Source organism: Tachyglossus aculeatus, chromosome 20 (assembly GCF_015852505.1).
Source record: "Tachyglossus aculeatus isolate mTacAcu1 chromosome 20, mTacAcu1.pri, whole genome shotgun sequence".
Classification (NCBI taxonomy): domain Eukaryota; kingdom Metazoa; phylum Chordata; class Mammalia; order Monotremata; family Tachyglossidae; genus Tachyglossus; species Tachyglossus aculeatus.
In genome coordinates, this window is record NC_052085.1 from 23,097,218 (window position 1) to 23,109,353 (window position 12,136).

The following is a 12,136-nucleotide window of genomic DNA, read 5'->3' on the forward strand; positions in this document are numbered from 1 at the left end:
TAACATGGGCTGAATCTACAAGGAGGTTGTAAATAACCATTCATCCACTCATTCATTCAATCGTATTTATTGAGCGCTTACTGTGTGCAGAGCACTGTACTAAGTGCTTGGGAAGTACAAGTTGGCAACATATAGAGGCGGTCCCTACCCAACAGTGGGCTCACAGTCTAGAAGGGGAAGACAGACAACAAAACAAAACATATTAACAAAATAAAATAAATAGAATAGTAAATATGCACAAGTAAAATAGAGTAATAAATATGTACAAACATATATACAGGTGCTGTGGGGAGGGGAAGGAGGTAAGGCCGGGGGGGATAAGGAGGGAGAGGAGGGGGAGAGGAAGGAGAGGACTCAGTCTGGGAAGGCCTACAGCAGACGCCAGAATGCTAGGCGTATGTTTCAGAGAGAAGCGCTTCACAGAGAAGCAGCATGGCATAGTGGATGGAGCACAGGCCTGGGAGTAAGAAGATTATGGGTTCTAATCCCAGCTCTGCCACTTGTCTGCTGTGTGACCTTGGGCACCTCATTTCACTTCTCTGTGTTTCAGTTACCTCATCTGTAAAATGGGGATCAAGACTGTGAGCCCCACATGCGACAGGGACTGTGTCCAACCCGACTTGCTTGTAACCACCCCAGTGCTTAGAACAGTCCCTGGCTCATAATGCTTAACAAATACCATAATAATAACAGTAATATTTATTATTGTTATTTCAGCAACATCCAATTTGGAGAAAGAACTTGAAAAGCAATAGATTGAAGCAGCCTAGTGGAAGGCGTACAAGACTGGGAGTCAGAAGGCCTTTCATTCATGCATTCAATCATATATATTGAGTGCTTACTGTGTTCAAAGCACTGTTCTGAGCGCTTGGGAGAGTACAATACAATGACAGACACATTACCTGCTCACAGTCTAGAGGGAGAGACAGACATTAAAATACATAAATAAATAGACCTGGGTTCTAATCCAGACTCCTCCTCTTGCCTGCTGGGTGACCATGGATAAGTCACTTGACTTCTCTGGGCCTCATCTCCCTCAACTAAAAACGGGAATGATTCTCTCTTCCCGCCTTTGACTGTGATCACACTGTGGGAAAAGAATTCTGTCTGATTGGACTGTGCCTTTCCCAGGGCTTAGTACAGTGCTTGGCACACAGAAAACACTGAACATATACCACAATTATCATTATTATTATTGTTATCATCATCATCAAGTCATGGGGCAAGGTTGCTCCTCCCAGGAAGGAGCCCCAATTCCTGAGGCCTGGGAGTCACCTTGCTTGCAACAGACAACTGGAGGAGGCGACTGTTCTTCTCTCCTCATTTGCCCATCTGGAATTTCAGAATGGTCTCCAAGAATCCCCTGATTAAGGACAGGGTCTGGGAGTTATAAAGCCCCAAACATCCATCAGGAGGACCAAGATGACAATCAATCAGAAGAGAACGTGCAGGAGCCGGAGTCTCTGATTTAGGTTTGGAGATTTTTTTTTTTAAAGCATCATTTGTTAAGTGCTTACTACTTGCCAGGCACTGTACTAAGTGCTGGGGTGGATACGAGCAAGTCTAGTTGGACACAGTCCCTGTCCCATTTGGGGCTTACTGTCTTAACCCTCATTTTGCTTTGCACATAGTAAGCACTTAATAAATGCCATTATTATTATTATTGTTTTACAGATGAGGTAACAGGCACAGAAAAGTTGAGTGACTTGCCCAAGCTGAATCAATCAATGGAACTTACTGAGCACTTAGTATGTGCAGAGCAATGTACTAAGTGCTTGGTAAGAGCACAATACAAGTGAATTGGCAGACACGTTCTCTGCCCACAATGGGCTTACAGCAAGACAAGTGACACCCTGGCCCGTGCTCTATCCACTAGGTCACACTGCTTCTCAGAGATAGCTTTGTGGTTCAGGAACAATGATATTTAATGTGTCAGTCACTCAGTTGTATTTATTGAGCGCTTGCTGCGGGCAAACCAGTGCATTAGGCGCTTGGGAGCGAACGATATGACAGAGTAGGTTGACCTGTTCCCTACCCACAAGGAGTTCATTTCAGTCTTTTCTGCCCAGAGCTAGTTATCCTTGGCTAGCATCTACTTTTAGATCTGCCCTGGGTTACTTCATGTCCTCCCCTCCCCTCTTCTCTCTCCCATCCCCAGCGAAAATGCTCCAAGGGAAAACTCCTTTCAGAAAGATGCGTAGCCTCATGCAGACACGGCCAAAGTCCTGCCAGAATGACCAGAAATGAGAGGTGCAATAAACTTAACCTAGGACGCTTGGAAGCTTTTGCTTGTGTAGAACGTGACTACTGCCTACTTACTAAAGACCTGAGCAAACTGGTCTCTTCTGTACATTCCAATCTAATCACTGCTGAGGAACAATTCAGAACTTTGATTTCAATCTATACACTTGGACTTGTTTACCACAGCACAGAATGAAGTGAAGAGTTAGGCAAAAATAGTGGGAGGATTTGGGCTTTCATTATTCAGTTAATTTTGACTGCTAGAAGAGACCTGGTTTGGGGGATTATTTCCACTTCCAGGAACTCTGATGACAAGACATTATTTTGGAAGAAAGGTGTGAGGGTTGAGTACTTGAAAGTTCTAGGGCCTTTCCTAGAGAAGAACCATATTTTGCTAAACTACAGACCCAGTACAAAACACATTGACTCAGCTTGTTTTACTCTGATTTACGACTTCCGCTGTCTGGCTTAGTTTTCTTGCTTCTTTTGTATTGTTGCTAAATATAACCACGTGCCCAAAGACCACAGTGATGGTAGTGTTTTTAATATGAAAAAAATTATTGGATTCATCATGGGTGGAGATTAAACATTGTATTACAGTACTGATTAACGAGCCCCTTGTTAGCTTCCTTAAATGTGGTGTCGTAACTCAAGTTTCAAGGGAGTGAATATTAAAATCTGTAAGGTTTGAGGGTCCCTCACCTTCTTTCGATGAGCAAAATCCAGATAGCTGTTGCTTGTGCAGCTATTTCACAACCACACTGAGTTTTACAGAGAAACTAGGAGTTTCCTATCAATCAGCATATCTTCGTGGAAAAAAGCACACGCCTAGGAGTCAAAGGACCTGAGTTCTATTCTTGGCTCTGCCACTCACCTGCTGTGTGACCTTGGGCAAATCATTTAACTTCTATATGCCTCAGTTACCTTAACTGTAAAATGGGGATTCAGATAGTGAGTCCTCATGTGGATCACGGACTGTTTCCAACCTGATTATCTTATATCTCCTCCAACACTTTGTACAGTGCCTGGCACATAGTATTTAACACATGCCGTTAAACAAACAACACCCCACCCAAAACAAACAAAAAATCAATGGGATTTATTCAAAAACATAGCTAGACAGGTGTGTTCTACAGCTATTTCACAATGACACTGAGTTTTAGGGAGAAACTAGGAGTTTCTGGAAATTTGGCATTTATTTCATCAATGGTATTTACTGCGTGCTTACAATGTACACAGCATTGTACTAAACATTTGGCATTATACAGTAGAGTTGGTACACCCATTCCCTGCCCTACTTATGCTGCTTATTGCCAAGAAGGAAGATTAGGGTTTCCTTAAAAGACAATCAGAACAAAATTTAAAGCTAACCTGTTTAGCTAGGAGGGGAGGCATCACAAGAGCTTGCTTGTCTACTTTTACTGTTTCAAACCTCATATGAGGATCAGGCATATAGTGGAACAATTTGGCTTCAGTAACAAATATTGCCCAAATTAAGATTTTTTACCCACCATAAAGTATTTACTAAGTTTCCCCCTGGATGCAGAGCCCCGTACTAGGAAAAAGAATAAACATTAGATGGAAATTTTTCAAACAGATGATTTCTACTTTCTCCCTTAGCAACTCCAAACTTCCAGAACATTTCACAGAATAAACAAAAACTCTCCTTCCATTAAGACTGACTCAGTACCAATGTCCTGCTCTGGCTTAAGGGCCCTCTCACATTATTTTAAGTGTCTGACTAAAGCAAATAAAGGGTCCGCTCAAACAAGAAAACCTTGATTGAAAGTTGAGATCAGCATCAGCCCTGCCTTAGAACCGTCCTATGTTTCACGGGATAATGGCTCATAAATGAAATGAATAACCACACGCAAAAAAATCACTTGACGACGTGGCAACGCAGTTAGCAATGAATCATTTTGATCAGGGAAGGGACCAAGCTACCAATTTTATTGTACTCTCCCGAGTGCTCTGCACATAGTAAGTGTTCAATAAATACGAATGATTGATCACAGGAGTTCAGTTCAAGAGCTAAGGATAATAACAATAATAATAATAGTAATATTTGTTAAGCACTTATTCCGTGCCCAATACGGCACTAAGCGCTGACAAAGATACATGATCATCAGGTCCCTCATGGGGCTCATAGTCTAAGTAAGAGGGAGGACAGGCTTTGAATCCCCATTTTGCAGATGAGGGAACTGAGGCACAGAGTAGTTAAGTGACTTACTCAAGGTCACGTAGCAGGTATGAGGCAGAGCCAGGATTAGAATCCACGATCTCTGACTCCCAGACTGGTGAACTTTCTCAGATGAGTAGATGCACTGCTTTGAAATCATGCATTACTTGTTGATGAACATGAACAATCGATTTCAAAGTGTGGGACCCAAACTCCTCTCTAAATGGGCAACTGGTGTTGGTGGATTGGATCTGGGGACAGGGGGAGAGGCGCTTATCTCAGAGACCCAAGATTCTGGGCTTTGTGGACCACAAAGCCTGCAATTTTAAACTACACAGTTCCAGGTTGGCGGACTGAATAAAGGTTCAAGTTTTTTCTCAACCTCCTGTTGCTTTGTTGATATTACGTTGGTATACAAGTGTGGAAAATAGAAAAGAATTGGAGTTGAATGGATTTTAATTCTATATATCTATCCCACAGGTTTTAGGATTTTGTGATGTGGAGATTGAGGCCCCCGAGGAAGACAAGCAACTATAACTTATGTGGGTAGGTCTAATTTTTCCAGGAGCTCTTAATCACTCAATGTTATTTCCTGAGTGCTTACTATGTGCAGAGCACTGTGGTAAGCTCTTAAGAGACCTCTTCTAGAAAATTGGGGTTGCTCTAGAACAAGTAAAAAGGGCATAACAGAATGTTTTACTAAATTAGCACTCCTGACTCCTCTTTTCCATTTTGCTCCTACAGAGATTATTCATCTATCTATATTAATTTATGTCTCTTGCCCACTCAGTATTAATGATTATTCATGGTGAGTATATGCCCCTACATTGCACACACCCCAAAATGAAGTTCTATATGCATGCCTTTCTCCTTGAGCAAGACCGTAAGAAGGAATCTAATGTGTGGAATACACTATGTACCATGTTAATTTGGAATGCCCATCTGTCCTTTCGAATTTTCAATGGAGGGATGACTTCTGGAAATAAAGTCTTCCCTATTCCGGTGTGATGCAAGCAGCTAGTACATTACCTAGTATAGAGAAGCAGCGTGGCTCAGTGGAAAGTGCACGGGCTTGGGAGTCAGAGTTAATGGGCTCTAATCCCGGCTCTGCCACTTGTCAGCTATGTGTGACCTTGGGCAAGTCACTTAACTTCTCTGTGCCTCAGTACCTCATCTGTAAAATGGGGATTAAGACTGTGAGCCCCATGTAGGACAACCTGATTACCTTGTACCCCCCCAGTGCTTAGAATAGTGCTCAGCACATATTAAGCGCTTAAATGCCATTGTTATGATTATTATTACTTCAGTCTCTCTTTCCTAATAAAGGAAACCTGCAGGTGAGGGGCCAGTGCTGTACATAGCATTATACCTGCAAGAAGGCTGATTAAGAGCTAATGTCAGGCTACACTTATTGGGTCTCCTAAAATGGTGTTAAAAAAAAAAAGTCACTGGCTACACAATGCTAGTGGTGGTCATGGAGTTTCTGTATCACATTTTAGCCTGCTATCCCAGGAGATTAAAAACTAGAAAATCACATCAATTCAACTAATGCACAAGTGGTACATCCATTATACAATCTTCTCCCAATGAACAATCGATTTATATGAAAACCCTATCACATGATTTGGTTGCTGAAACTTGTTGAGATGAACAGTCCATTCCAGGACACATTTTTTGCCCACCTCACTCAGCCCATCAACATATTTCAGAATTCATAGTAGGTAAATAATGCATATGGGCTTCAGCTATGCAGACTGATCAGGTAATCAACAATCAATGGTATTTATTGAGTGCTTACTATGTGCAGAGTACTGTTCTAAGCACTTGGGAGAGTACAATAAATCAGAATTAGTAGACACATTCCCTGACCATAATGAGCTTACAGTCTAGAGGGAGCTTACAATCAAGAGATAATGGAAGAGAGGAAAGGAAATGGCAAAACAGTTGTCTCATGGCCATTTCTCAGTTTAGTTGGGAAGAAATGCTAACTGGGCAATTTTTGACATCAATAATTGTAGAAGTGACATCAGAAAATCACCCTGGGGCCAGAGGCCACCTTTGAGCATGCACCACTCTTTAAAATGCTAAGTCTGGGTGACTCTTGTCTCTGTGCCGTTATTAACTTGTCATTGATTGACACTGCATAAAACTAGTCTCAAATGATTAGCAAATTGAAATCATTCAGTTTAGGCAAGATCATTTTTATCAGCCCCAGGGATCTTGGTTTCTATGTGAAAAGTTGGGGTAGAATGTGAAGGCAACTAAATCATCTTGCATTTTAATCCAAGCCGTCTTCCACCTCTCTACCCTGTTAGGAACAGCGTCTTTTGGAAAACTATCTTCTCTAGCTCATTCTGGAAACATTAAGATAGGGAATCTCAACTCCCTATGTGGCAGGGTTAGTTTTGTTTCACTTCATTGTCTATATATGGCAATCTATAAATACCATTTTGCAAAAATTAGCATCTTGATCCTTCGCACAAATATTCCTTCTATGAGTCATAGAATGCTTGCAGCAAGAGTAACCAAAAGAATTTGGAAATCACTTAGAAGGACAAAAATTAAACTTCCGGCATTATCAAGAGGAGACAGAAATAGATGCTGTAATAGTTCAACTTGGTTGCCAACTGTAAATAACCTAATCCTTCTTTTGTCCTCAATTTTTTTTTTTCTACAAAATATCTCTGGCACACACAGAGAAACTATTATTAAAATAGCTCAACAGAAAACTGAATGTGGAAGAAAAAATTGGATAGACACACACCTATTTTACAAGCTCCACCCCAATAAAGGAAAAACAGATTTAGCTGAACAGTAGCAAAGGTAGCTGTCCCCACTCAATGTCTGAATTCTTTGTAATTTTTCTACTAACCCAGCATTCTTCAGTGTACTCTGTACCCTAAATTAAGCTGGCAGTTGGCAACCAAATACATTCTTTTTCTCCACTTTGCCTTCTTCAGAAGTAGTAGTGATTATCCCCAAATCAAAATGTTTACAAGTATAATAAATATCCCAGTGCAATTTTCACTCACCATGAAAGAGCAACCCTCTTTGATATTTGAATTACTTCTTTTCCCATACTGGGTAAAAAACAGCTACCTTAAATTACGTTCATAAAGGTGAAACAGCTAGATGAGTTCCTCTACTGAACACAGGGGTTCTCTTGGGATGCCTTTTTTAAAAAAAATGGTGTTTGTTAAGCAGTTACTATGTGCCAGGCACCGTACTAAGAGCTGAAGCAGACTCAAGCTAATCAGGTTGGACACAGTCCCTGTCCCACATGGGGCTCTGAGTCTTTCATTCATTCATTCATTCATTCAATCGTATTTATTGAGCGCTTACTGTGTGCAGAGCACTGTACTAAGTGCTTGGGAAGTACAAGTTGGCAACACATAGAGACGGTCCCTACCCAACAGTGGGCTCACAGTCTAGAGTTAGACTGAGGTAACTCAGTCTAGAGTCTCAATACTGTTAATACTCTACTGTTAATACTTGATGATTGCAAGCTCCTTGAAGGCACAAATCGTGTCTATTAACTCCCCTGTAGTCTCCCCAAGCACATAGTACAGTGTTCTGCACAGAGTAAACAATTACTCTTGACTGATTAAGAGTTCCACAACTGTGGTAATATTCATGTAAATTTACTGATCATTTTTTTTTTCCACTAGTTTATACCAATCTGAAGACTTTGACTCCATTACAGTAACTTTTCTACCTATGCCGGGATGCACCAAGGCTCATTTTAGAAATAAATTACTATTTGTTCTTGGGAGTTGGAAGGAATACCGGTGGATGGAGAACCTTTCTCTTTAACATGCCTTTCTGAGAATCTTTTAGAGCACTGAGTGTTTCTCCTTTCCTCCTACTCCTTTAGAGTTTGGCTGCTACTCACACAACAGTGGAGGAAAAAAAGAGAGAGATTACAAAGTTAGCTTAGAAAATGGAGTTAGAAGCCAAGTAGCAGGGTGGAGGCTTTTGAGTTTATTGTATTGGATGCAACATGTGCCCCAAAGGCAGGTTTCATGTGTGGGAGCGTGAATGAGGAGCTCCTGACCCTGCCGGCTAGCAGGACTGAACTGGAAAAGCAGGAGGTTAACAGATAATTTTTAGGCCAAGACTTTCCAGGACAATTTAGAGCAATCTCATCTCCTTGTGTGTGTGGAAGTGTGTAGAGTATGGAAAAAAAGTCCCAGGGCCACTAGTAGTAGTAGTATTTCTCAAGCACCAGCTTTTTGCCGAAAACTGGATTAAGCGCTGGGAAAATACAAAAGTGAGAGAGTACAGTCCCTGATCCACCAGGGGTTTAAAATCTAAAGATGATAACCCATTTATTCAATCTGTGGTACTTACTAAGCACTTACGATAATGATGATGGCATTTGTTCATTCATTCAATAGCATTTATTGAGTGCTTACTGTGTGCACAGCACTGCACTAAGCGCTTGGGAAGTACAAGCTGGCAACATATAGAACATCTGTTAAGCGCTAAGTGCCAAGCAGTAATTTTTCTGTGCTCTACACACAGTAAGCGCTCGATAAATAGGATTGACTGACTGTCTTGAGCTCAGGTCTCTGACACTCTAGGTAAGAGAGCACATGAAATTCTTCAGCTCCTAAATTCTTGAAGGCAGTTGAGAAAGATCCTTCCCATTAGTGATCTGGCCTCGTCCTTTCTAACCTCACCTACAAAGACACCTACTTTCAACATCTCTGATGTTATGTTAGATGGATATTAATGAGATGGGGAAGAGAAGCAGTGTTGTCTAGTGAGAACAGCACAGGCCTGGGAGTCAGAAGGACCTGGATTCTAATCTCAGCTCTGCTGCTTGTCTACTGTGTGACCTTGGGCAATTCATTTCACTTTTCTGTGCCTCAGTTACCGCATCTGTAAAATGGGGATTAAGACTGTGAATCCCATGTGGGAAAAGGACTCTGTCCAACCTTAGTTTGCATCTACCCCAGCACTTAGTACAGTGCCTGACACACAGTAAGCGATTAATACCCTTTTTTAAAAAAAAGGCGGGAGAGGGTTAGAGACCTAATCTTCCTCACCAACAGACAGAAATAATAAAATAGAGCAAATTCTGAGGTTTTGTTGCAAAAAGACTGAAAACTTCCATTCTCCTAGTAACATGACCCAGGTGCCATTCTCCTAGTAACATGACCCAGGTGCCATCACTGTAAATTTTATACTACAAAAACCAAAGCTCGGTTTCACAGCAGTTCCCTAAAATAGCTTTAAAAACAAGTTTAAGCAGAAAATTGCCCCAAAACCATGAGTATCACACATCCCTATGAACATCAGCACAACAATCAACCAAGTTACCACATTCCAAGGAATCATAAAAGTTTACGAGCAACCTTTACAGAAGGAAAAAATTCTGCTTCGACTGATGAAGTCTGCATGGCAAATTATCTATTTTAAGCACAGGGCTTGACAATAAAAGACGTCACTTTTTCTTTGGAATGCACAAAAGAGAAAGTTTGAGGTTCTATTCTTTTTGTTGCTCGCGTTGAAGGAAATAGATATTATTTAATAGATAACTTTATGTGAAAAAAACACTATCTTAAGTACTTAACTTTGAATATTTCTTTTGTTCCATTTTTACAAGGAAAGTATCTAAGGAAATGGGTCTGGCAGCAGTAGTACTTGATTAAAAGATGGATTTATTTGCACATGACAACGATTTAATTTCCTAACTCAAACAGCCCTTCAGTATTTCCCTAAACTGAAGAACTGCAACTGAACAACACTCATCAGAGCAGATTTCTGAAAGTCCCAAGCTCTTCGGTCACATCCAGGACCCTACAACTGAGCCAGAAAACAGTAATGCTTCCCCTAAGAACATTTTAAAACCCTGGAACTGGCAGGAAAGCATTTCCATGCACACCTGAGTTTAAATCCAAAAGAGGATGTCAATTAGCTTGCCTCTATCTTGGCTTACACAAGGAAAACATTACAGAAGGTGAATAGGAAACCAACAACAAAAATCTCCCAATTTTTCCTACTCTGCCCTTAGTAGTCTGCTCACAGGAGAAGTAGAATAAATATAATATCTACTTTACTGCTCAGAAATCCCCCCAGGGCCATTATGATCCTTCAGAACCCCCCAAAGACCATCTTTTATGAATGATAGGTCAAAAATAAGGCAAGCTGTAAAAGCAGCAAAAGTCAATTTGTGCGTGGGTTTATAGGGCTAGGAATACGTGATACAGGGAAAGGAATTTGATGTATTTTTTCTGGAACAGGATCTATGGGGTTTAACCACGATACTGGTCCCAAGAGAAGCACTGTGACTGGGAAGCACAGGCCTGGGAGTCAGGACCCAGGCTCTAATACAGGTTCAGCCACTTGCCTCCTGTGTGACCTCAGGTAAGTCACTTCACTTCTCTGTGCCTCAGTTTCCTCATCTGCAAAATGGGGATTCAATGCCTGTTCTCCAGACTGAGGGTCCTAGCTGGGACAGGGACTGTGTCCAAACTGGTTATTTGGCATAATAATAATAGAATTCATCATCATCATCATCATAATAATGGTATTTGTTAAGCGCTTAGTATGAGGAAGCAGTGTGGCTCAGTGGAAAGAGCCCAGGCTTTGGAGTCAGAGGTCATGGGTTTGAATCCCAGCTCCGCCACGTCTGCTGTGTGACCTTGGGCAAGTCACTTAACTTCTCTGAGCCTCAGTTACCTCATCCGTAAAATGAGGATTAAGACTGTGAGCCCCACGTGGGATAACTTGATCCCATTGTATCCCCCCAGTGCTTAGAACAGTGCTTTGCACATACTAAGCGCTTAACAAATGCCATCATTATTATTATTATTATGTGCCAAGCACTGTTCTAAGCACTGAGATAGATACAAGTTAATCAGGTTGTCCCACATGGGGCTCACAGTCTCAATCCCCATTTTACAGATGACGTAACTGAGGCACAGAGAAGTTTCCCCTCTTTTATGGCTATGGCACCTTCAGCAATAACAAAATATTAAACCAAACAGAAACTCCTCACCATTGGTTTTAAAGCACTCAATCACCTTGCCCCTTCCTACCTCATCTCTCTACTCTCCTACTTCAACCCAACCGTTCGCTCCTCTAATGCTTACCTTCTCGCTATTACCTCGATCTCATCTATCTCGCTGCCCACTCCTCGCCCACGTCCTCCCTGGGGCCTGGAACGCCTTCCCTCCTCAAATCTAACGAACAATTACTCTCCCTCTCTTCAAAGCCTTATTGAAAGCACACCTCCCCTCCAAGAGGCCTTCCCTAAGCCCTCATTTCTTCTTCTCCCACTCCCTTCTGTGGTCGCCCTGCCTTCTCCCTTTATTCACCCCCCTAGGCCAACCCCACGGTACTTATGTCCGTATCTGAAATTTATTTATATTAATGGCTATCTTCCCCTATAGACTATAGCTTGTTGCGGGCAGGGAATGTGTCTGCTGTATTCTCCCAAAGGCTTAGTACAGAGCTCTGCACACATTAAGCAATCAATAAATACGATCGACTGACTGGTTTATGTCTTGGGTAAGTCAACTTTTCTTTACCTCTGTTACCTCACCTGTAAAATGAGGAATAAGACTGTGAGCCCCATGTGGGTCAGGAACTGTGTCCAACCTGATAAGCTTGCATCTACTCCAGTGCTTAGTACAGTGCCTAGCACATAATGAGCGCTTAACTATCATAAAAAAATTAAGGCTTTTTAAAAAACGTAGCAGCTATTCA

At 41.6% G+C, this 12,136-nt stretch overlaps 1 protein-coding gene across 1 annotated transcript in view; it reads right to left on the reverse strand.

Moving 5' to 3' along the window:
* The window catches only part of YAP1 (Yes1 associated transcriptional regulator), a 105,440-nt gene that overhangs the window by 43,587 nt on the left and 49,717 nt on the right, over positions 1-12,136 (reverse strand). The window lies entirely within an intron of this gene.